Here is a 23,868-nt window from a genome sequence, read left to right on the forward strand (position 1 = left end):
TCACCCACTCCAACCCTTTCATCTGGTCTGGAACTAGCTAAGGACTATCCTTTGGAGATTTGAGGCAATAGTTATGTAAATAATTTCCTGTGTTCTGTGGTTGATATGAGACTCACCAGTTGAGAAAGACTGGATCTTCTAACACAGAAAACAGATGAATAATAGGTAGGCAATGGCAACCAGAAGTAGAAGATAAAACAAACTAAAGAAACCATTTGGTGTAGGAAGTCAAGGTGACAATACGGGCTTCTTGAAAATCTGAACTGCGTGTAAATCCTATCTGCCATTTATGGGCTATGTCACAGTGATAAAATTACTTAACTTCTATAAGCTTGATTTTCATGATCTGTAAAAAGGGAAATGAATACATGTATAGTCTACTTTTCAGGAACTCCTGTAAAGATCAAATAACATAGTATATATGAAGGGCATATATGAAAGGCTTGGCCAAATAAAGATACACAATACATATTTTTTTTAAGTAGGGAATTTGATTAAATGGAATGAACACATGGTCTTTGGAATTAGCTCTACTTGGGCTTATATCCTGATACCCCCACTGGGTCTCCTAATAAGGTGCCTGTGACATTGCAGAAGTTCAGTGAAATGTCTGTTCTTCTCCTGCCTGGGTCTATCTCTTTCCATCAATTTGTTATTATGGAGCAATGACTATCAAGCTGATGTGTGCACCAGAGTCACCTGGAGGAGTTGCTAACAGGTTACTGAGCCCCATCTCCAGAGAGTTTCTGATTTAGTGAGTTTGTGATAGGACCAAATTTTGCATTTATAATAAGTTCCCAGATGATGCTGACATTGTTTGTGGATCACACTTTGATACTGATATCTGTAGAAAGCAATTACTTTTGGGTGCTGGAGGACAAAGTTTTTAGCTTTTTGGGCCCCTTTTTGGTTTCTGATTGAAAACACTATTAAAATACATGAGCTGAGATATCTTGAGTTACTCTGATAGTGATAATGACAACATGTTTGATTTCTGTTCTCAGTTCCACATTGTTTTTAGTTCTCTGTTCCTCTGCATACTGTTTTTGAATGCAGAGCTTAGTAAGTCAGAAAAGAACAAGAAAATTACTAGGTCAATACTTATTGAGCCACACAATTCATCTAAAGTGAAAAGCATAGCAACATATTTTCCAGTTCTATAATTTGCCAAGATTTCTCATTATTTATTTTTACAGGTGAAAACTTGGGGTAATCAATTCAAAAGTAAATCAAATATTGTGATTCAAATACTGTCTAATGGACTCACAACTTGGGATACATAAATGCCATAGACTTAGGGCCAACATTGTATGTAGGCAGTTAGTTGCTGTTTGTATCAGATCAAACACCTTGTCTTCCAGTAAGAGCTAGAGGACATGTTTCATTTGTTTTGTTTTGTCTTAGTATTTTATTTGTTGCCTGTTATAGACTAAATGTTGTGTTCCCCTCAAATTTATATGTTGAAGTCCTGATTCCCAGTGTTGCCGTATTCAGAGATGGGCCTGTAAAGAAGTAATTAAGCTTAAGGGAGGCACAAGGGTGGAGCCCTGATCCTATAAGATTAATGTCCTTATGAAAAGAGATGCAAGAAAGACCTCTCTCTTGCTTTCCCTCCTTCTTTCTCTCTTCCCCTGCTGTCTCCCTCTCTCCCTCTGTGTCTATGTGCACCGACCAAGGAAAGGTCCTATATGGACACAGTGAGGAAGTGGCAGACAGCAAACCAGGAGCAGAGCTCTCACTAGAAACCAAACATCAAACCCTGGCCTCAGGCTTCCAGCCTCCAGAAGCATGAGAAGACAAATTCCTGTTGTTTAAGCCACCCAATCCATGGTATTTTGTTTGCAAGCCCAGTGCTTGCCTACTGTGGACGAGAGTGTTTTTAAATACTCTGCAATGGTTGTCATGCTGGAAATCTTCCATTTGCTTCCACTTTCCAAGGTTCTCTCTCCTCTCTTTACCTTAATTTGGGTATTTCATCTGTTTTCTGTTAGAAAAACTGATGATGATATGATTGTCAACATTTTAAAAATTGAAAGATTTTGCATGAAAATAAATAAGGATTGTCAGATTCTCATGAGCAATTAGAAGATCTGGTGACAACACTGGCGCTAATGCAGTGGCACATCCCTGGGCGTTAGCGCTTGAGTTGGCTGTAGATCCCACCTGGCATGCTGCACTCAATTACTTTACCAGGCTGGCCTCTGCAGCTATCTGGGAATATTATCCCTGTTGCTCAAGAGAGGATGTGAAGGGCTAAAAAGTCTAGATGCTTGGAAATCTTTTTATTGGCTGCTGTCAGTGTTGCTGGCAACAGCTCAGAATTGCAACCTTTTCTGGAGTATTGTCCTTGGGTGATTCAAGCTGCTTTGCTTGGGAATGCCTAGGAATTTGCCTCTTTCCCAAAGCAATACCAGCAACCCATTCTAAGAGGGGTACCTCCAACCTGGAAGGAGTCATCATGTATCCTGACCAGGACTGGTATGTCTTCCAGAGAGGGGCTGCCTGGCCAGCCCCACTGCCTGGCTCATTGACTCAGTATCCTGCATAACATTACTTTGATTTGGGAGACCCACTTTATGGACAGAGAAGTGCAATGGCAAGCACCTGACTGTGGGATCTATCGATCATGCCATGTATCATATCATCCAGAAGGTACTGGAATGACAAAACAGGAGAATGACCTCTTAAAGACACAGCTTAAGCAGCAGCCTAAAGATGACCTTTTGTGAGGATAGAATAGCACCCTTTAAGATGTAACATAGAATTTAATCAATGGCTATTGTATTAGTCCTGTGTCCCTAATAACTAGAAAATATGGGTCCAGTACCCAAAGGGTAGAAGTAGGAATGACCCCATTTCTCATCACTACCAGTGATGGAGCAGTTTTATTTTTAGTCTCTGGCTCCTGGAGGGGAATTCCTTCCACCGGGAGAATCCAGTAATAAGAGTCACTCTAAATTGAAAGCTTTGAGTGCCACCCAGTCACTTCCTGTACCAGAAGATCAGTAGACAAAGAGAGGTGTTCCCACGACACTGAGAGATATTGAACGTGATCATTGCAGGGAGGTAGGACTGCCACTGTATAATGGGAGAAATGGGCAATAAGGGTGGCATTTAGGGAATTCACTGGGCCATGTCTTGGACCCCACAGGCCCGGTTTTACTATGGCCAGCCACCATGACCATGACGTGATAAGGGCCCAGGACTCAGAGGCTCAGGACCCTCAGGAGGGGGGTCTGGGTCTCCTATAGATTTCCCCTATACAAGGATCCCCATCTCAGGCTCTTTCTCTAGATTGTCCTAAGACAACCTTCCACCCTGACATGATTTTACAACTTCCCATCGTCTGTAAGGAGGCTTATGCCCGGTTGCTCAGAGCATGACCTTACAGGCATCTACAGGGAGGAGTGGCCCACCTTTTGCTGCTGCACATTTTGCTCATGAACCCTGAGGCTGCTTCTGCCTCTGAAGGCCCTGGTGGCCTATACAGCTGTGGGAATGGTTACTCCTCACGCAAGCAAAGGGAGAAAGGTGGCTAAGTGAGTCATCCAGGACTCTGAATGGACTCTAGACAAAAACCAAAGAACTGAGGCAGATGTGTTTTGAAGTTAAATTATTAAAAGCACTTCTTAAGTTCTCTACTTTGTATAGTGTATAGATCTGAAATCAGAATCTTTTGAACTTGGCAGTAACCCTTCATCTACTCCAGATGAGTGTGTTTTAAATGTCAGAGCATGACAGACCTGAAGAATATCAGTTTAATTATTAAGCAAAAATTTTCCAAGTAATTACTATTAGTATAACTTTTTTCTATGCCAACATACAAGCCACGTTCAATGTAATATGTGCTCTTTCCTTGCCTCACACTTCAGTCATTTCCCAAATCTTAATTATTTCACTGAGTGAGAGAAAACTCTAGAACAGAGAGAAATTCTTTTCTTAAAGAATTTCTGGAGCTGTTGGGACATTTACAAAAACACTTTCTGCCATTAGAAATAGCTTTGTACAGTCATAAAGCACACAGCAATGAAAAAAGTGATGTTTACAATAATGGACTGGGAGAAAAATTCTAATTCCAGAAATGAAATTTCACTTTATTGGTAATAAAAATAATAGGTGTTGGTGTTTTTCTCCATAACAGTTGCCTTAACTACTTAGTTTTTATATCAGACTGACATTTATTTTCCTCTAAGATTTCCTCTGGAAAAACGCAAGCATTCCAAAAGTGTTACTACTTTTTTATAATATCATAACACATTACTTGGAAAATAAAGATATTTGATGCTTAATATTCAGTGTTTTGAAAAAGTGTGTAAATTGTGTTTTTAAAACTATGCAAAGTCTCTTTAAAGTTTAATTGAAAGCATTAAGTATGCTTTCTCCAAAATTTTCTGAAATTTCTCAGTTCAGTCATGGTTACTCTCCAATTTAGGAAGTTTCTTTTAATGTTGTTAGCCCTAAAAGTACCAGGAGCTCAGTTTGGTTGTTCTATGATGTGATTTTTTTAAATTGCCTTTCTCTGTGTGATATTACCCAGCTTCAGAACATTTTTTTTCAAAGCACTCTTTTTTTTTTCTGTCATCCTCTTCCTTTTCTCTTTCCTCTTATTCTCTTCCCCTCCAATGCTCACTTTAGGTGAGGCCGAACAAAGTGGTCATGTGTTCCAGGGCTTGAGGCAGCCATGACAGCCCGGAGCAGGGCGCTGAGGAGGATATCTACTGGCCAGCTACCCACATAGGCTGTTGGGGCCTGAGAAGAGGTAGGGATATTTGTGGAAATGTAAGCTCTCCACAGGGTGTGAAAAATCTGAGCAGTGTGAACAGAGCATTTTCGTGGGGAACGATGGCCCAGAGTGGGGCACTGACCCCCTGAGCTGCATCAGAAGGATGTCCGTGCAGGGGCAGCCCAGTGTGGACTATGAAGTGAGGAGAGTATCTACACAGTTGGGAGCATTGGAAGGATGGGCACAGTGCTGCCACCTGGCCAGGTTGGAAGTGGTGTCTACAGGGGAGGGAGGTGGACGGGTCTGCAGCCTGGCTTGGTCTGAAGTATCAAAGTCTGAGGTGGTGTTCACACAGGGATAACCCACCACAGTGCATTGCAATCCAGATGGGTGAGGAGGATGACGCTGGTGTGAGGCGTGGGGATGGCCAGAGGGGGTGTTGGAATCTAAGTGCATAATGGAGTTACTGTCTTGGGTTAGGGGACAGCAGATGGGTCACATTTAGGGAAATTGAGACAAGAAATAAATAGAAGGTAATTGGTGTCAGGTTTCTCACTCTCAGGGAAGTTGGTTAAAAATATAGAATGAGAGAAAAGCTAGATTGAATTTTGTGGTGTTGGAATGGAATTGGAGGCATTAGTATGAACACTTGATTTTCCATATGGATGGATGGATGGATGGCTTGATAGATGGCAGATAGATGGATGGATATAAATGTGTGTATATGTGTATGTGTGCATGTGTACATACATTCTATAACTTTGCCCATTGAGTAGGAGTGCAGCATCCCAACAATATTAACACAGCACACTTAGATCTTAACTTCTACATACATACCATTCTGCACTAAAGGAACTAAGGCTCCTTGGAGAAATGGCTTAGTTTAGGGCTGGGGCAGTAAAAATACTAGATGTTTGAAACACCTTTTTTTGCTGGAAGTGCTCAAAGAATGATGGAGATGTGTCAAAAGGAAAGCCAGCTTAAAGGTGCTCCTGCTGACCAAGTCTGAAACAATTTAGTATCAACATACATAATGATAGTAACAGCAAAACATGAGACACCACAAGTCTGTCGTAGTAGAGTTACATAAATTAACAAATGGAGACTTTGATATGGAGCAGGATATTTACATAGTTGCAGAGTATCTCCCAATAAAATACTTATTAATTGCAAAAGGGAAAGCAGTAATTTACAGAGGTCTGGCAGCCACTACCTTACAGCATTAGAAGGGAGATGAATAAAAATCATGCACCACAGACAGAACACAATGAAAAGGAAGCAAACATCCTTTCCATGAGATTAATGCCAAAGATGCACACCTGGAAAACCTGATTATGGGGAAACACCAGACAAACCTGTGTGGAAGAACGTCTCACAAAAATAATCACCTTATAAATGTTAAAAGTGTGTAGGTCATTCTCACAAACAGGGCACCAGGGTTCCTTTTCCCCCACATCTTTGCTCTCATATATCTCTTGTGTTTTTTTTCAAATTAATTAATTATTTATTTTTTAAATTTTGTTATCATTCATCTACAATTACATGAAGAACATTATGTTTACTAGGCTCTCCCCTTCACCAAGTCCCCTCCACACTCCCCATTACAGTCACTGTCCATCAGCAGAATAAGATGTTGTAGAATCACTACTTGTCTTCTCTGTGTTGCAAAGCCCTCCCCTTTCCCCGAACCCCCACATTATACATGCTAATCATTATACCCCCTTTCTTCTTCCCCGCCCTTATCCCTCCCTACCCTCCCATTCTCCCCAGTCTCTTTCCCTTTGGTAACTGTTAGTCCATTCTTGGGTTCTGTGATTCTGCTGCTGTTTTGTTCCTTCAGTTTTTCCTTTGTTCTTATACTCTTCAGATGAGTGAAATCATTTGGTACTTGTCTTTCTCCGCCTGGCTTATTTCACTGAGCATAATACCCTCTAGCTCCATCCATGTTGTTGCAAATGGTAAGATTTGTTTTCTTCTTATGGCTGAATAATATTCAATTGTGTATATGTACCACATCTTCTTTATCCATTCATCTACCGAAGGACACTTAGGTTGCTTCCATTTCTTGGCTATTGTAAATAGTGCTGCGATAAACATAGGGGTCCATCTGTCTTTTTCAAACGGGAGTGCTGCATCCTTAGGGTAAATTCCTAGAAGTGGAATTCCTGGGTCAAATGGTAAGTCTATTTTGAGCATTTTGAGGAACCTCCATATTGCGTTCCACAATGGTTGAACTAATTTACATTCCCACCAGCAGTGTAGGAGGGTTCCCCTTTCTCTGCAACCTCGCCAACATTTGTTGTTGTTTGTCTTTTGGATGGTGGCCATCCTAACTGGTGTGAGGTGATATCTCATTGTGGTTTTAATTTGCATTTCTCTGATAACAAGCGATGTGGAGCATCTTTTCATGTGTCTGTTGGCCATCTGTATTTCTTTTTTGGAGAACTGTCTGTTCAGCTCCTCTGCCCATTTTTTAATTGGATCATTTGCTTTTTGTTTGTTGAGGAGCGTGAGCTCTTTATATATTTTGAATGTCAAGCCTTTATAGGATCTGTCATTTATGAAAATATTCTCCCATACTGTAGGGTACCTTTTTGTTCTATTGATGGTGTCCTTTGCTGTACAGAAGCTTTTCAGCTTAATATTGTCCCACTTGTTCATTTTTGCTTTTGTTTTCCTTGCCTGGGGAGATATATTCATGAAGAAGTTGCTAACGTTCACATCCAAGAGATTTTTGCCTATGTTTTTTTTCTAAGAGTTTTATGGTTTCATGACTTACATTCAGGTCTTTGATCCATTTTGAATTTACTTTTGTGTATGGGGTTAGACAATGGTCCAGTTTCATTCTCCTACATGTAGCTGTCCAATTTTGCCAGCACCATCTGTTGAGGAGACTCTCATTTCCCCATTATATGTCCATGGCTCCTTTATCAAATATTAATTGACCATATATGTTTGGGTTAATTTCTGGAGTCTCTAATCTGTTCCACTGGTCTGTGGCTCTGTTCTTGTGCCAGTACCAAATTGTCTTGATTACTATGGCTTTGTAGTAGAGCTTGAAGTTGGGGAGTGAGATCCCCGCCACTTTATACTTCTTTCTCAGGATTGCTTTGGCTACTTGGGGTCTTTAATGTTTCCATATGAATTTTTGAACTATTTGTTCCAGTTCATTGAAGAATGTTGTTGGTAATTTGATAGGGATTGCATCAAATCTGTATATTGCTTTGGGCAGGATGGCCATTTTGATGATATTAATTCTTCCTAGCCAAGAGCATGGGATGAGTTTCCATTTGTTAGCATCCTCTTTAACTTCTCTTAAGAGTGTCTTATAGTTTTCAGGGTATAGGTCTTTCACTTCTTTGGTTAGGTTTATTCCTAGGTATTTTATTCTTTTTGATGCAATTGTGAATGGAATATTTTTCCTGATTTCTCTTTCTATTGGCTCATTGTGAGTGTATAAGAAAGCTACAGATTTCTGTGTGTTAATTTTGTATCCTGCAACTTTGCTGTATTCAGATATCAGTTCTAGTAGTTCTGGAGTGGAGTCTTTAGGGTTTTTGATGTACAATATCATGTCATCTGCAAATAGTGACAGTTTAACTTCTTCTTTACCAATCTGGATTCCTTGTATTTCTTTGTTTTGTCTAATTGCAGTGGCTAGGACCTCCAGTACTATGTTAAATAACAGTGGGGAGAGTGGGCATCCCTGTCTGGTTCCCGATCTCAGAGGAAAAGCTTTCAGCTTCTCGCTGTTCAGTATGATGTTGGCTGTGGGTTTATCATATATGGCCTTTATTATGTTGAGGTACTTGCCCTCTATTCCCAGTTTGCTGAGAGTTTTTATCATGAATGGATGTTAAATTTTGTGGAATGCTTTTTCAGCATCTATGGGGATGATCATATGTTTTTTGTCTTTCTTTTTGTTGATGTGGTGGATGATGTTGATGAATTTTCGAATGTTGTACCATCCTTGCATCCCTGGGATGAATCCCACTTGGTCGTGGTGCATGATACTTTTGACATATTTTTGAATTAGGTTTGCTAATATTTTATTGAGTATTTTTGCATCTACATTCATCAGGGATATTGGTCTGCAGTTTTCTTTTTTGGTGGGGTCTTTGCCTGGTTTTGGTATTAGGGTGATGTTGGCTTCATAGAATGAGTTTGGGAGTATTCCCTCCTCTTCTATTTTTTGGAAAACTTTAAGGAGAATGGGTATTATATCTTCTCTGTATGTCTGATAAAATTCCAAAGTAAATCCATCTGGCCCAGGGGTTTTTTTTCTTGGGTAGTTTTTTGATTACCGCTTCAATTTCTTTGCTGGTAATTGTTTTGTTTATATTTTGTGTTTCTTCTTTGGTCAGTCTTGGAAGGTTGTATTTTTCTAGGAAGTTGTCCATTTCTTCCAGGTTTTCCAGCTTCTTAGCATATAGGTTTTCATAGTAGTCTCTAATAATTCTTTGTATTTCTGTTGGGTCTGTCGTGATGTTTCCTTTCTCATTTCTGATTCTGTTGATGTGTGTTGATTCTCTTTTTCTCTTAATAAGTCTGGCTAGAGGCTTATCTATTTTGTTTATTTTCTCAAAGAACCAGCTCTTGGTTTCATTGATTTTTTCTATTGTTTTATTCTTCTCAATTTTGTTTATTTCTTCTTTGATCTTTATTATGTCCCTCCTTCTGCTGACTTTAGGCCTCATTTGTTCTTCTTTTTCCAATTTTGATAACTGTGATGTTAGACTATTCATTTGGGTTTGTTCTTCCTTCTTTAAATATGCCTGGATTGCTATATACTTTCCTCTTAAGACTGCTTTCACTGCGTCCCACAGAAGTTGGGGCTTTGTGTTGTTGTTGCCATTTATTTCCATATATTGCTGGATCTCCATTTTAATTTGGTCATTGATCCATTGACTATTTAGGAGCATGTTGTTAAGCCTCCATGTGTTTGTGAGCCTTTTTGCTTTCTTGGTACAATTTATTTCTAGTTTTATACCTTTGTGGTCTGAAAAGTTGGTTGGTAGAATTTCAATCTTTTTGAATTTACTGAGGCTCTTTTTGTGGCCTAGTATGTGGTCTATTCTGGAGAATGTTCTATGTGCACTTGAGAAGAATGTGTATCCTGTTGCTTTTGGGTGTAGAGTTCTATAGATGTCTATTAGGTCCATCTGTTCTAGTGTGTTGTTCAGTGCCTCTGTGTCCTTACTTATTTTCTGTCTGGTGGATCTGTCCTTTGCAGTGAATGGTGTGTTGAAGTCTAAAATGAATGCATTGCAGTCTATTTCCTCCTTTAGTCCTAGTATTTGTTTCACATATGCTGGTGCTCCTGTGTTGGGTGCATATATATTTATAATGGTTATATCCTCTTGTTGGACTGAGCCCTTTATCATTATGTAATGTCCTTCTTTATCTCTTGTTACTTTCTTTGTTTTGAAGTCTATTTTGTCTGATACTAGCACTGCAACACCTGCTTTTTTCTCCCTATTGTTTGCATGAAATATCTTTTTCCATCCCTTGACTTTTAGTCTGTGCATGTCTGGGTTTGAGGTGAGTCTCTTGTAAGCAGCATATAGATGGGTCTTGTTTTTTTATCCATTTAGTGACTCTGTGTCTTTTGATTGGTGTATTCAGTCCATTTACATTTAGGGTGATTATCGATAGGTATGTACTTATTGCCATTTCAGGCTTTAGATCCATGGTTACCAAAGGTTCCAGTTTACTTTCCTTACTATCTAAGAGTCTAACTTAACTCACTTAGTATGCTGTTACAAACACAATCTAAAGGTTCTTTTCTATTTCTCCTCCTTTTTCTTCCTCCTTCATTCTTTATATATTAGGTATCAAATTCTATACTTTTTCTCTATCCCTTGATTGACTTTGGGGATAGTCAATTTAATTATGCATTTGCCTCGCAATCAGCTGTTCCACCCTCCCTACCATGATTTTACTACCTCTGGTGACAGCTATCCAACCCTAGGAACACTTCCATCTATAGCAGTCCCTCCAAAATACACTGTAGAGATGGTTTGTGGGTGGTAAACTCTCTCAGCTTTTGCTTATCTGAAAATTGTTTAATCCCTCCTTCAAATTTAAATGATAATCTTGCTGGATAAAGTAATCTTGGTTCCAGGCCCTTCTGCTTCATGGCATTAAGTACATCATGCCATTCCCTTCTGGCCTGTAAGGTTTCTGCTGAGAAGTCTGATGTTAGTCTGATGGGCTTTCACTTGTATGTGATCTTATTTCTGCCTCTGGCTGCTTTTAACAGTCTGTCCTTATCCTTGATCTTTCCCATTTTAATTACTATGTGTCTTGGTGTTGTCTTCCTTGGTATCTCTTGTTTTTTTGATGATAACCATTCTAACAGGTGTGAGGTGATTATCTCATGGTTTTGATGGGAATTTCTCTAATGACCAGTGAGGTTGAGCACCTTTTCATGTACCTCTTGGTCACTGGTATGTCTTCTCTGGAGTCGGGTTTGACATGGTCTACAGAGACATGACAGCCCAATGCAACATGGATTCTGACTTGGATTTTCTAGACAGAATGTTATTGGGACAAATGGAAAAACTTGAGTAGAGTCTGACAACTAGAGCATCACAATAAGGCAGTATTAGTTTCCTAATTCTGATGCCTGCATGGCAGTTATGTAAGGGAATGTTCTTTTTTGTAGGACGTACCCAAGAAGGTTTTTGGCTGTGATAGAACCTCAACTTATTCCCAAATGGTGCATGGCAGGAGACCAAAAAAGAATTCTTTGTACTGTACTTGAAATATTTCTGTAAACTAGAGGTTGTTTCAAAGTCAGAAAACAATTAAAATTTTATCTCTTATGAATTTGAATACAAAAGAAAAATTAATTTAATTATAACTAGAATATTCTGATTAAACTACCAAAATAATGTTTTTTTCAGAAGGCTTTTTGATAAATATACCTATTTCTTTCCATCTTTTCTGTTACTGCCTCATTCTTGGCTAGGCTCCTCAAACCTGCACATGTCAGGGGCCTCCTGCTGTTGAACATGGGCCTGCCTGCCTTCGTTCTTGCCTGCTTGTGATCTACTCTCCCCACAGCAACTGGAATGATCTTTCAAAAATATCACCCAGATATTATACTTCTCATGAAACTCCTCTGGCTTCCTATCACTCTTAGAATGAAATCTTAACTCTTTGCCACAGCCTCTAAGTCCTTCTCTGGAGCAGTAAGACAATGTTTTCGTTCTCATTTCCCATGAGTCTTTCTCTCATTCACCATTGCTGCCTTAGAGCATTTTTGTAAGCTCCAACTCCTGCCTTCTTTATACTTAGGTCTTACTTCAAAGGCCATCTCAGAAAAGGTGTCTGTGATTTGCCTTCCAAAATAGCTTTTTTGGACCTTATCCTCAGTCTCTATCTTATTATCTTATTTAGGTTTTTTACATAGAATTTATGAACCTCTCAAATAAATCTTGTTTCCCAGCTCACTGTTGCATTTCAACAGCTAGAACAAAATTTGGTTCTCATTGTGGATGAATGAATGACAAAAATGTAAGTTAAGAATACAGGCTCTGTGAAAGGGACTTTTGACCCACAGAGATATTTTTCAGTTCTGGAAGTAAAATTAAATAAAAGAAGGAAATGAATAGCTGAACATTATAAACAGTCATAAATTATAATTTAAATAGCTTTTGAACACAGTGCTCTGACAATATACTCTTAGTGAAGTAAATTCCTAAACATCTGTACTTTACACATCCTTAATGTAGAGTAAAACAAAAAAAAATTTGAACTTGATAGGTTTTTATTGGTAATAATATTGGTGTGGCAACTCAAAGTATTTTGTGTGTAATATAGAATAAATCAATTAAACTGTTAAGCACCAGCATTCTCACTATAGGAAAAGGAAGTTACAAATATAGAATCAATCAAGGAAGGGGAGGAGAAGTCCAGTAATATTAGTATGAATTTATAATTTAAAATAATATAAACAACACACACACACACACACACACACCCCTACATTTTCTATTCATATTCATATATACTCTAGGTCCTTTGAAAAGACCTAATATCAATGAGCCTTAACTGTCCACTTGAAAATGGTTAAGATGGTTATTTTATGTGCTTTTAAACCCCATAAATAAATACATACAGAAAGTGCTCAAGATATGTTAATATTAATTATTGTCATTCCCCTAAAACTTGTGATATCTCTTCCTAGAGTAAAGCTATCATGTAGCTGGTAATTAATTAGTGCATATTTACAAAGAATATATCTTTAAAATTTTGTTTCTTCTCTTTCATATCATTTTAAGGGAAATAAATATATAAGATTATTTGCAGCTACAAGGATAAAGCATCTTAGAATGTCTTTATTTCAGAATCCCTAGGTTTTTTTCCATCTGTCACAAATTGACTCCCCTTTTCCAACTATGGAAATTACAGAGCTGTTAGTGCATTTAGCCACAGGTAACTAACCTATAAGAGTTGCACAGAAAATGTAAAATAATGAAGGAATAAAAGAATGAGCAAATGGATGAATGGACCTTGGAAGTCAGATCATCTGACTGCACCCCAAAAGCTGAGGAAGCTGTGAGCTTCTGCCTTCCTTTCTCAGGGTGTCTGCATTAGATGCCCCTCCCATGTGCTGACTAGATTCGGGGCTAACCGGCTTTTTTGTGTCTTCCATCCTGTAGCCCTACCCCCAGTTGGATTGTTGCCTGTTTACTTTTTACTTGGCCTATAAATGGTTCCTCTAATCTGTATTCTGGCAGAGTACTGGGCATGAAGAATTTGGGGTTCATATGGTGCCAAGAAAATACACTGAGCAAGTATTTCTCTTCTAGTGGCTTCTAGATGGAGTCGTTCACTTACATGTAGCTCGCCATTGGTATCTGGAAGGAGGATCCTCTGATAGTGTCTGTAACTCATTCACAGGTTCACACAATTAGTTTTAACAGATTGAATAGTTTAACAGATTAGTCACTTAGCTGTTAAATGTGCTTTTAAATCCCATAAATAAATCAATCCTTTTTTCTAAGTTAAAAAAAAAAGATAGTCCTTTTTTTTTTCCTTCTGTCACAAATCGACTCCTGTTTTCCAACTATGGAAACGTTAATGCATTTAGTCACATGTGACCAACCCATGATACTTGCACAGGAAATGTGAAATAATGAAGGAATAAAAGAATGAACCAATGGATAATGAGCAATTTTTGAGCATTTGTTTTTGAGGAAACAGGGCAGGTAGGCACTGGCAGAGCAAAGGAAGAAGATGAATATCTGCAGAATGGGATGTTTACACCAAAGAAATGCAGTTCTGGTACCTGAGACAAAAGATGGCTTCTGTGACCCCAAGAAGGGAACACAGTTGGGTGGGAGGGACTGATGCAAAGACAGATGAAAGTACAGAGGACAGACCTCTGGGGCTCTTTCTCCTCGTGCTGGTCATACACACTTCAATAGAGTATAAATATTACCAGAACGACTCTCACCTCTTTTTTGTCCTAATTTCTCATGACATAGCAACATGATTTTTAAGCACTCTGATGGAAAATTAACCAAAAAGGGCAAAAGTATGTAATGGAGACTTTTCCTCTCCCATTAGTCCCCAGTGGTCTTTTAAGGAAAGTGTGTAATTGCCCAAAACCAAAACTGTGTATCATTCACTCAATGGATTTGAGGACTGGCTTCTTATGAAAAAGCTGAGAGATGAATACTGAGTTTAAATCATAAGGACCCTGATGGGAAAGTGATCAAAGTCAGGAAAATAGAAAGCAATCTCCATTCAAAAGGTGACCATCTGTCCCAGCCAGAAACACGCGGGGCTGACTCACATCCCATGAATGGGCCCATCACAGCCTCTGCAGATTTTATTCTTTGATTTGTAAAATGGTCAGTGTTTCTGATTTTTCTAAGTTTGCTCTATTGTGGAATCCTTCCAAGTTAATGTTAAATCCAGGAATCAGCCAAAAGGGAAAACTTCGTCATTTATTATGAGACAAGAGCAAACACTTTTGATACTAAAGAAGGGGGTGGGGGACTCCCCGCAGCTGGATTTTCCCCAGTACTACTCACCTCCTCTCAAATCAATGAAAATGCACTATTCTGATACACTAATAGAATTACAAGGCTGATCCAAGGTGGCAAATATATTGAGCAATCATTTAGACTTAACTCCATTACTTCTTCAAGTAGAAGAGAACAATGGTGTGAATCATGTGAAGTGGTAGATAGATGGGCTAAAAATAAAACTGAAACATATTTTTGTCTTACACTTGATTTGGGTGAAGTAAATATTCAATGAGGCACACCACAGCGAAAATGATGGCAGTGCAAGGTAGGGTGTGTAGTTGGAAAACGTGAATCAGACAGCTCTCAACACAAAGTCTAGCTTCACCACTACGGACTACATGGCAAGTTACTTAATGTCTCTGAGCCTTAGTTTCTTTGACCATATAATGGGAGTTGCACTTCCTTATTATAGGATTAAAAAGAAGGCATAATCAGTTAATAGTCTATGACTAGGCAACAAATGAGAACTATTCTCCAGAAAGAGCTGCCACAGCTCAACTTCCATTGTGACCCAGCCCGCCAGGCTCAGCCCCTGGAAGTTCCGGCTAAACAGTAAGTGTACAACATCTTGCCTTGACTGCCACAGAACCCCAGCCTGAGAACGTTCGTTCTGTTTCTACCGTCTCACAATTATTTTGAGTGTATCATTGACAAGTGGGAATTAAGAATATAATAATCACGAAAGGTCTTGATAAGTTTAAAACATTAACAAATATAAAATTTTATTTTCAAAGCAGAGTTAAAATAGGAGGTAGTCACCTCTGCTTTTTGTTCTCTATTGAAATTCTCTGACTTGAGTTACATCAAAAATCCAACTGTAAACATCAGAAATCAAAACCATTTTCACACTCATCCACCCCTACAGGGCCCTTGGCAGGAGCACTTCCTCAATCCAGAAGGAAGATCTGCTGACTCCTGAAAGTCGGAGAGGAACCTTGGGCTTGGACCTCTCTCTCTCTGTGGCTTTATCTTTATGTCTGCTTTCCACCTCCTCCTGAAAGCTCTCAGACCATGACTGTATTTTTATTCTGATTCTTCTGAAATTCTTGTGAAATGCTTTAATCACTTCTTTGACTATTACAATTTCCTTTCATGTATGATTTCAAAACCTTTGTGAACTTGTCTTATCCACCAGCTTGCAGCTAGCCTACCTTTCCTTGTTTTGTATTTTATCTAAAGCCAAGGCAAATTCAGAACCACCCTCTGTTTTTAAATTTGTGTTATATGTAATGATGTCTTTGTGATTATTGCCATTTATTTGGTTCATTCAACCTATTTTCTTTCTCTATCACCTGATACAGACAGATCTGAGTTGGGAGGTGGTCTTCTACTGGACTTGCCATAAGTACAAAATATTTATTCCAGCCACAGGGGTTTGCATAGCATGAGTCCTTGCCTTAACATTTATCTTCTCAGTTGGTGGGGCACTCTGGAAATTTCCTAATGTTTCTGTCAATTAAGGACATCCCAAGATTTATTTAATAGATGACTTTTTTATTCTGCATTTGCTTAACTTCATGCAAGCAATCTATTATCTATTTAAGAAGATATTATCTGTGGATAAGAAAGAAGACAGGAAACAAATCGACTTATTACATCTTCAGACAGTAAATGAAGACCTGTTTAAGTGCTTTACCATAAACACAAATAATCCTAAACCCTCAAATCCATCTTAATAAATATGAAACTTCCATTCTTTCCAACATATGCAATGCTTGTCCTTTCCTAGTCTTGGAAACAACTGTTTAACCACTTGTGTAATTCATACTACATTATTATCCTTCATCTTATCAGAAAATATTTTCTGTTCTGTCTTCTGGTTTAGTCAGCAGATTTTTCTTGGCTAGTCTGTTTTTGTATCTCTCTTTCCTCTAAGAAACTACATTTCTTCCCACGTGCTGAGGGAGGGCCCTGTAGTCCATGCAGAATAACCACAGAATATATGACTTATGGATGGTAGAGAAATTAAACATCTCATGATGGTTATCCTGGGTTACTTGAAAGACTCAATAACCATCATTCATTAAAAAAAAGCAGGTTCATACTATACTTCTGCCCATAAAAGCCAAGAAAGACAGTTTGGTCACATATTACTCGTGCTCTGCAGAACATCTTCTCCTATGACTTGTCATTTGGGGGACCTATTTGAAACCAGTGGTTCATGATTTTCCTTCTATGGCCTATTATAAAATATGACAGGTTTCTCTTAAATGGTATTTATTCAGACTCTTCATTGAACTTTACTTTCAGTTCCTGGATGATGAGCGCCTATATTTCTTCAAGGTGCCCCAGGATCCTCCAAAGTGAATTTTATGATATGACATATAACCTAAGTTTTAAATCAGACCTTTCTAAACAATACCATACAATTGTGAAAGTCTCTCCATGCATTTTCACATGATACCCACCAAAAGAAAACTAATTTTATTTAAAAACAAATTTATGGAATCTAAAAGTGTTTTTCTAGTGACATGGCCTCCTTCTTCCACAGGAAGGGGAAGAGAAAGGACCTCTGATCTACCACACATGGCATTATCTGCATTCTGTGTATTATCCAAGTTTTTCCTCACAGCAGTCTTAGGAATTGTATTATTAGCCCCATTTTGCTTGTGAAAAACAGTCTCAAAGGTATTAACTAACTCAAGTGGCTGAACTGGGATTTCTTCTGGTGCCAATGCTCATGCTGCCTCCATGGAACATGCTCTTTTCAAGGCAGGTGTTGTCCCTTTTTTTTTGGAACAGTGCTCATTGAGATGGTCAAAGAAAGAGGGAAACCAGTTCACCCCGAGTTTGGAGGGATGGCAAGGCTATCATTTCTCCCAGGCTCAAGAGGAAAAAGTGTTGTGATAAATTGCTTTTAGTAAAGTATATAAGGTAGACGCTTTTGTTTGAATAATATGAGTGCTAAGCATACAAACATTTACCAGGCTCTTTTAAATAAGAGCTCTACACAGAATTTTTAAAGTGATTATTATATACATCTGCTCCACATCTGCAGTTTTTCTATCTACAACATTACTGCTACTGGCAACAGTGAAATCCTACCATCTCTCTCCAGTATAAGACAAACCTAAGAGCCCTCTCCACTGAACACTGTGTTCCCCAGGGAACAAAAATAGAAGGAAATGGAGTGTTTGGGCATGGCCTAGGGATCTGGGGCCTCTGTAGAAGAAAATATTGAGAATGCAGATGGAAACTGTGTAGCATTTAAGATGGTTGAGTTATCCTAGGCAACAGAACTGTATAAATTACTCTGGGATCAATAAACTTACAGACTGTAATGGTAAGATTCCAAGCTAGAAGCCCAATCTGTCTGTAAGCTGTACTATCTGTAACTGACCCATCCATTGCCTACCAAATGGTTTTCATTGTTGCTGCTTTTTAATTTACTTTCCGAACCGTGAGATCATAATTACTGTGTTTATTCAGAGTCAACAGTGAGTTATCAGTCCACAGAATTAGGAGAGACCTGACCCACCAGATTTGGCAAAATGCCTCTTTATTATTTCCCTATGATTATTAAATCTACATTGTATATTTAACACGAAAGCCTTAAATATGTTTGTGAGTCAGTGTAAAATACCCGCTGTGGAAGGCAGAACAACAGCTCCAAAAAACGTCCCTGTTCCAATGCCTGGAACTGGTGAATATCTTAGGTTACATGGCAAAGGGGAGTTAAAGGGGCAGATAGAATTAAGGTTGCTAATCAGCTGACCCTGAGATGGGGATATTATCTAGGTGGGTTCAATGTAATCACAAGGGTCTTTATAGAAAAAGGGAGACAGAAGAGAGAGTGTCAGAGTGATTCAATATGAGGGAGACTTTATTGACAATTGTTGATTTTGAAGATGGAAGGGAGCCATGAGCCAATGAATGTGGGGCAGCCTCTAAAATCTGGGGATAAAAAGGAAGCAGGTTCTCCCTAGAACCTCCAGAAGGTAATGACACCTTGCTTTTAGCCCGTGAAATCCGTTTCAGACTCTGTCCTCCAGAGCTAGAAGATAATAAATTTGTGTTATTTTGAGCCACTAAGTTTGTGGTCATTTGTTATAGCAACAATAGGAAACTAATACACCAAATATTCTGAAACAAAATGCCAATCAGTGTAAAAGCCTGACTATTGATAAGTAAATACACATATATTTTTAGATACTGACAAATATTCACTGATTTTCAAAGGAAGTTTAAGTATAATTAAATGCCACTAAAGACAAAGGGGAAAAATTGAAGTAGGGAGGGCGGGAAGATGAAACAGGAATGTAGACCATTGATAATTGTTGATGGGACTCATTATGCCATCCTGTCTGCTTTTCTGAATGTTGGAATATGTCCACAAGAAAGTTTAAAAACATTTTTACTCCTCCAAATTAATTAACTTTCAAAAGGGACCCTTTAAGCAAAGCAACTACTCTACTAAACAAATGGAATGTGAGAGACAACAATCCAAACCCTTCCTCTTGTGACTTATCTAAAGCCTCTGGTATTGGTATATTTCCACTGGAGATTATTAATACCACATTTTCATAGCAGATGATTTGTTTTCTGCCTAAGTCTGAAGTGCAAAGTTCCCTATGCCTCCCCACAGAGAACTATGTGAAACTTTTTGGTTCTACACAGCATAAAAAAATGTTCCTACTATTTTCTGAAAAAGAAATAAAGAAATCAATCCCATTTACAGTACCATTAAAAACCACAAAATACTTAGGAAAAAATTTAACCCCAGGAAATGCAAGATCTCTACTCTGAAAGAAATTTAAAAAGACACAAATAAACGGGAAGGTATCCATGTGCATGGGTTGGAAGAACTAATACTGTTAAAATGTCAGTACTACCAAAAGCCTTTGATAGATCCAATACAAGATTACAATGGCATTTTTTCACAGGAGAAAAAAATGACACAACTAAAATTGATGTGGAACCACAAATAGCCAAAGAAATCCTGAGAAAGAAGAACAAAGTGGGAAACATCACACTTCCTGATTTCAAGTTAATCAAAACAGTATGGGACTGGCATAAAAACAGAAACAGACCAGTGGAACAGAAGTGAGAGCCCCAAAATAAACCCAAGCATATACAATCAACTAATATTTGACAAAGAAGCCAAGAATACTCAATAAATAAAAAAGTCTCTTCCAATAAATGGTGCTGGGAAAATTGGATATTCACATGTAAAAGAATGAAACTTGACCCCTATCTTATACCACTCACAAAAATTAACTTTAAATGGATTAAAAACTTAAATGTAAGACCAGAAACCATGAAACTCCCAGATGAAAACATAGGAATAAAGCTCTTTGGCTAGTGTCTTGGCAACGACTTTTTCAATATAATACCTAAAGCACAAGCAACAAAATAAAAAATGAATTAAGTGGAACTACACCAAACTAAAATTTTCTGCACAGCAAAAGAAACCATCAACAAACTGAAAAGACAATCTACAGAATGGGAAAAAAAATTGCCAACCGTCTATCTGATAAGAAGTTAATATCCAAAATATATAAGGAACTTATGAAACTCAATGACAAAAAAACAAATAAGCCATTTAAAAAGGAGCAAAAGTTCTGAATAAACATTTTTCCAAAGAATATATATGAAAAGCCAACAGGTACATGAAAGGATTCTCAACATCACTAGTCACTATGGAAATGCAAATTAAAACCACAATGAGGTATATCACACACCTGTTAGAATGGCCATCATCAAAGAGACAAGAGATGACAAATGCTGACATGGATGCAGAGAAAAAGGAATCCTTGTGCACTGTTGGTGGGATTCTAAACTGGTATAGGCACTACAGAAAACAGTAAGAAGGTTCCTCAAAAAATTAAAAAATGAACTACCACATGATCTGGCAATTCCACTTCTGGGAATATATCTAAAGGAAATGAAAACGTTAACTCAAAAAGATATACCTACACTTTCATGTTCATGGCAACATTATTTACACTAACCAAGAAATGGAACCCACCTAAGTGTCCATCAGTGAATAGTGGATTAATGGATAAAGATGTGATACACACACACACACACACACACACACAGTGCAATATTACTCAGCCATTAAAAAGGAGGCAACCCATTGGCAACAGCATGGTTGGACCTCAGAGGCATTATGTTAAGTGGAATAAGTCAGAGGAAGACAAATACTGTATGATCTCGCCTACATGTAGAATCTAAAACAACAATAACAATGTGAAAACAAAAAGCAAACTCATAGAAACAGAGATCAGAGCTGTGGTCGCCAGAGGTGGGGAGTGGGGAAAGGCAGACTGGAGGAAGGTGGTCAAAAGGTACAAACTTCCGGTTATAAGATAAATGGGTAGGAGGAATGTAATGTAAGGCATGATAATGATAGCTAACATGTATGACATACAGGAAAGTTATTAAAATAGCAAATTCTATTAGTTCTCATCATAAAGAGAAGAATTTTTTTCCTTTATTGCATCTGTATGAGAAGATGGATGTTAGCTGAACCTACTGTGCTAATCACATCACCATATATGTAAATCAAACCATCAGGCTGTGTGACTTATGCTTATATACATACTTACATGTATGTCAATTATTTCTCAATAAAACTGGAATGAAAAAGAGACATGCTCCTACTGCTGGGAGTAGAACTGGCAAAACCAGAATACAGTGAATTTGTATGATAAAATCTAGAACATAAAAATGTAACATTGCATCATGAAAAAATACAGTATTATTTTTGATCAGTGTACTAATTAATCCCACTTTTCCTAGCATTATGTGAAAACTGATATTCCATCTAAATCATGTAATTCATCATATAAACCAGCATTTAAAGAACATATTAACAAAATGAAGTCCCTATATTAGTACAACAAAAAATAGAAATTTTCCAGAGAACTGGAAGAGTTTAACTCTTTCTTGAGATAATCAAATAGCCACTATGACCTGCTACTATAGATAGATATCTTAATTATTTTATTATTGAATTGATCAGTTTACCTAAAGGGCTTGGGAATAGGAAGAATCTTTAAATCATACTGGTTCACTCAGAGATTTTTGCATAGAACCAGACCTACTTGTGGATTAACTAGAAGAACTAACTTAGCCAGTTGTAATAAAAAAGAAAAAAGTCTAGGATTCTTTTTTAGTGCCAGTATAATTTTGACTGAGGTACATAGTGGCTACATAATTTCAATATCTATTGTACATTTTTTCCATCTCTTTCTCTTTCCTTATATTAATTAACAGCAGTATTTTTCTGAGAATATAGGGCATCACTCTAAAAAGTGGACATCTAAAGTCCTAATGGAAATCATGTCTCCTTGTCTCGATTTCACTTATTCCATGGAAAGAAGATCATAGATTCTATGATTCTTGGCCATTATCTACACTTACTCCCTTAAAACAAGTTTTTGTTCTTACAGACTTAGAAATCATGAGGCAACATGAAGACCTGTGACATATATTCTACCTTACTATTCTCAGAAAACAAGAGACCCCAAAAAAACACCATTTTATATTTAAATAACTCCAGAAAAGTCTTTGCACATTCAGCATTTACCAGTTTATCTTTTTAACACTGCCACCACCACCACCACGAAGCATTTTCCTACATTTGATCTATGCAGTGTGAGGACTTGGCCTCTGATTCTTTTTGATGGAGAAGGTAAACAGCTGGTAATCATTACCTATATCACACACCTTCAAACACGGCCAGCCTGTTCTTAGGTTACTTTTTGTCTCTTCTCCAAGATAAGCAACTCCAGTGTCTCTAACTCTTTCTTATAAATTCCATTTTCCAACCTTCTCAACATTGGTCGTGTCTTCTGAATCCTCTCCGAATTTCAGAGTTCTCTTTAGAGGTAGAACTCCAAACTGAAAAATGCTTTCTTGTAAAAATCCAACCAGGGCTGAGTAAAGAAAGTACCATCTATTTACCCATCTGCTATTTAAAGTTACAGAGGGTCTACCACCATAGGCCAGAGAGGTTGGATGCATTTTGGTGCTAAAGAAGCATGAACTTCAAGAGGGAGAAAGCATGTTTGTTTTTGCCTTATGCCCTTGGCTTCAGTGGGGCAAACCTAAAAGGGACTTTCAGACACATCTAAAGCCAAGTAACAGACAAGGTCTGCTCTTAATCAAATCAAAGAGGCATTCAGCTGACTCAGAATCATTATCTTTGAAATCATTTGTTCTTACACAGTTACATGTTGGTTACCAAATTCCACCAGTAGGGTGAGTGTGTGTGTGTGTGTGTGTGTGTGTGTGTGTGTGTGTGTGTGTGTGTGTGAGAGAGAAGAGAACCCTTAGTTCTTCTTACTCACACACCTTTTATTGCCTTGAAATGTGAATAGTTTCTTTATGAAAACTTACCAGTTTTGTTTTGTTTCATGAAGTGAAAGGAGTCAAACTGTTTACCTACACCTAGAGAAATTCCCGTATTTTAAAACAGGAACCTTATTCCATTTCCCTTTTAAATTTTCTGCCCAATGCTCTGATGCTTATCTCCTTTTAATTTTATTTTCTATACATTCTCTTTGTTTCCCACTTTCTATCCCTTTATTTTCCCTGTTCTATTTTCTCTCATGTCTGTGAATGAATCTAATGAATCTATGAATCTCGTATCTGTATACATCATCTGTGAATGGAGCAGAAAAGAATTAGCAAAAATGTCAGGCTGGAGAGGGGGAGAAGAGATTTAATGAAGGATAGAGGAATTCCCACTCTTCAGAGTGGAAAAATCAAATAGAAAAGATGTATTATGTAATTTAGAAACCATGAAGCAATAGAGAAGACAGGAAATAAAAGTGACTGAGTGATCAAGACGTCACAACACCTCTGCCTCAAACTTCCATCAGTTCAAAGTTTGAGAAGCTTTTATTTCTAAGAGGAGTTGCGCATTCTATTTAATCAAAAATAAAAGTTGGAATAAAGCAGCCCATTTTTTATAATTCTCTCCACAGCTTGGAGGGAAAAAAATCTCCTAGATTCTCCACTTCAAAAAGAAGTTGTATTTATTAGTGTGGCTTAAGTGAGAATTTAACCCAAGAGTCAGAGGAATAAAGAAGGCATCCCAGCTCTGACAAACCACGTGAGGCCAGCATATTCACAGCCAACCTACTTGGC

This window comes from Manis javanica, chromosome 12 (genome assembly GCF_040802235.1).
Source record: "Manis javanica isolate MJ-LG chromosome 12, MJ_LKY, whole genome shotgun sequence".
Taxonomy (NCBI): domain Eukaryota; kingdom Metazoa; phylum Chordata; class Mammalia; order Pholidota; family Manidae; genus Manis; species Manis javanica.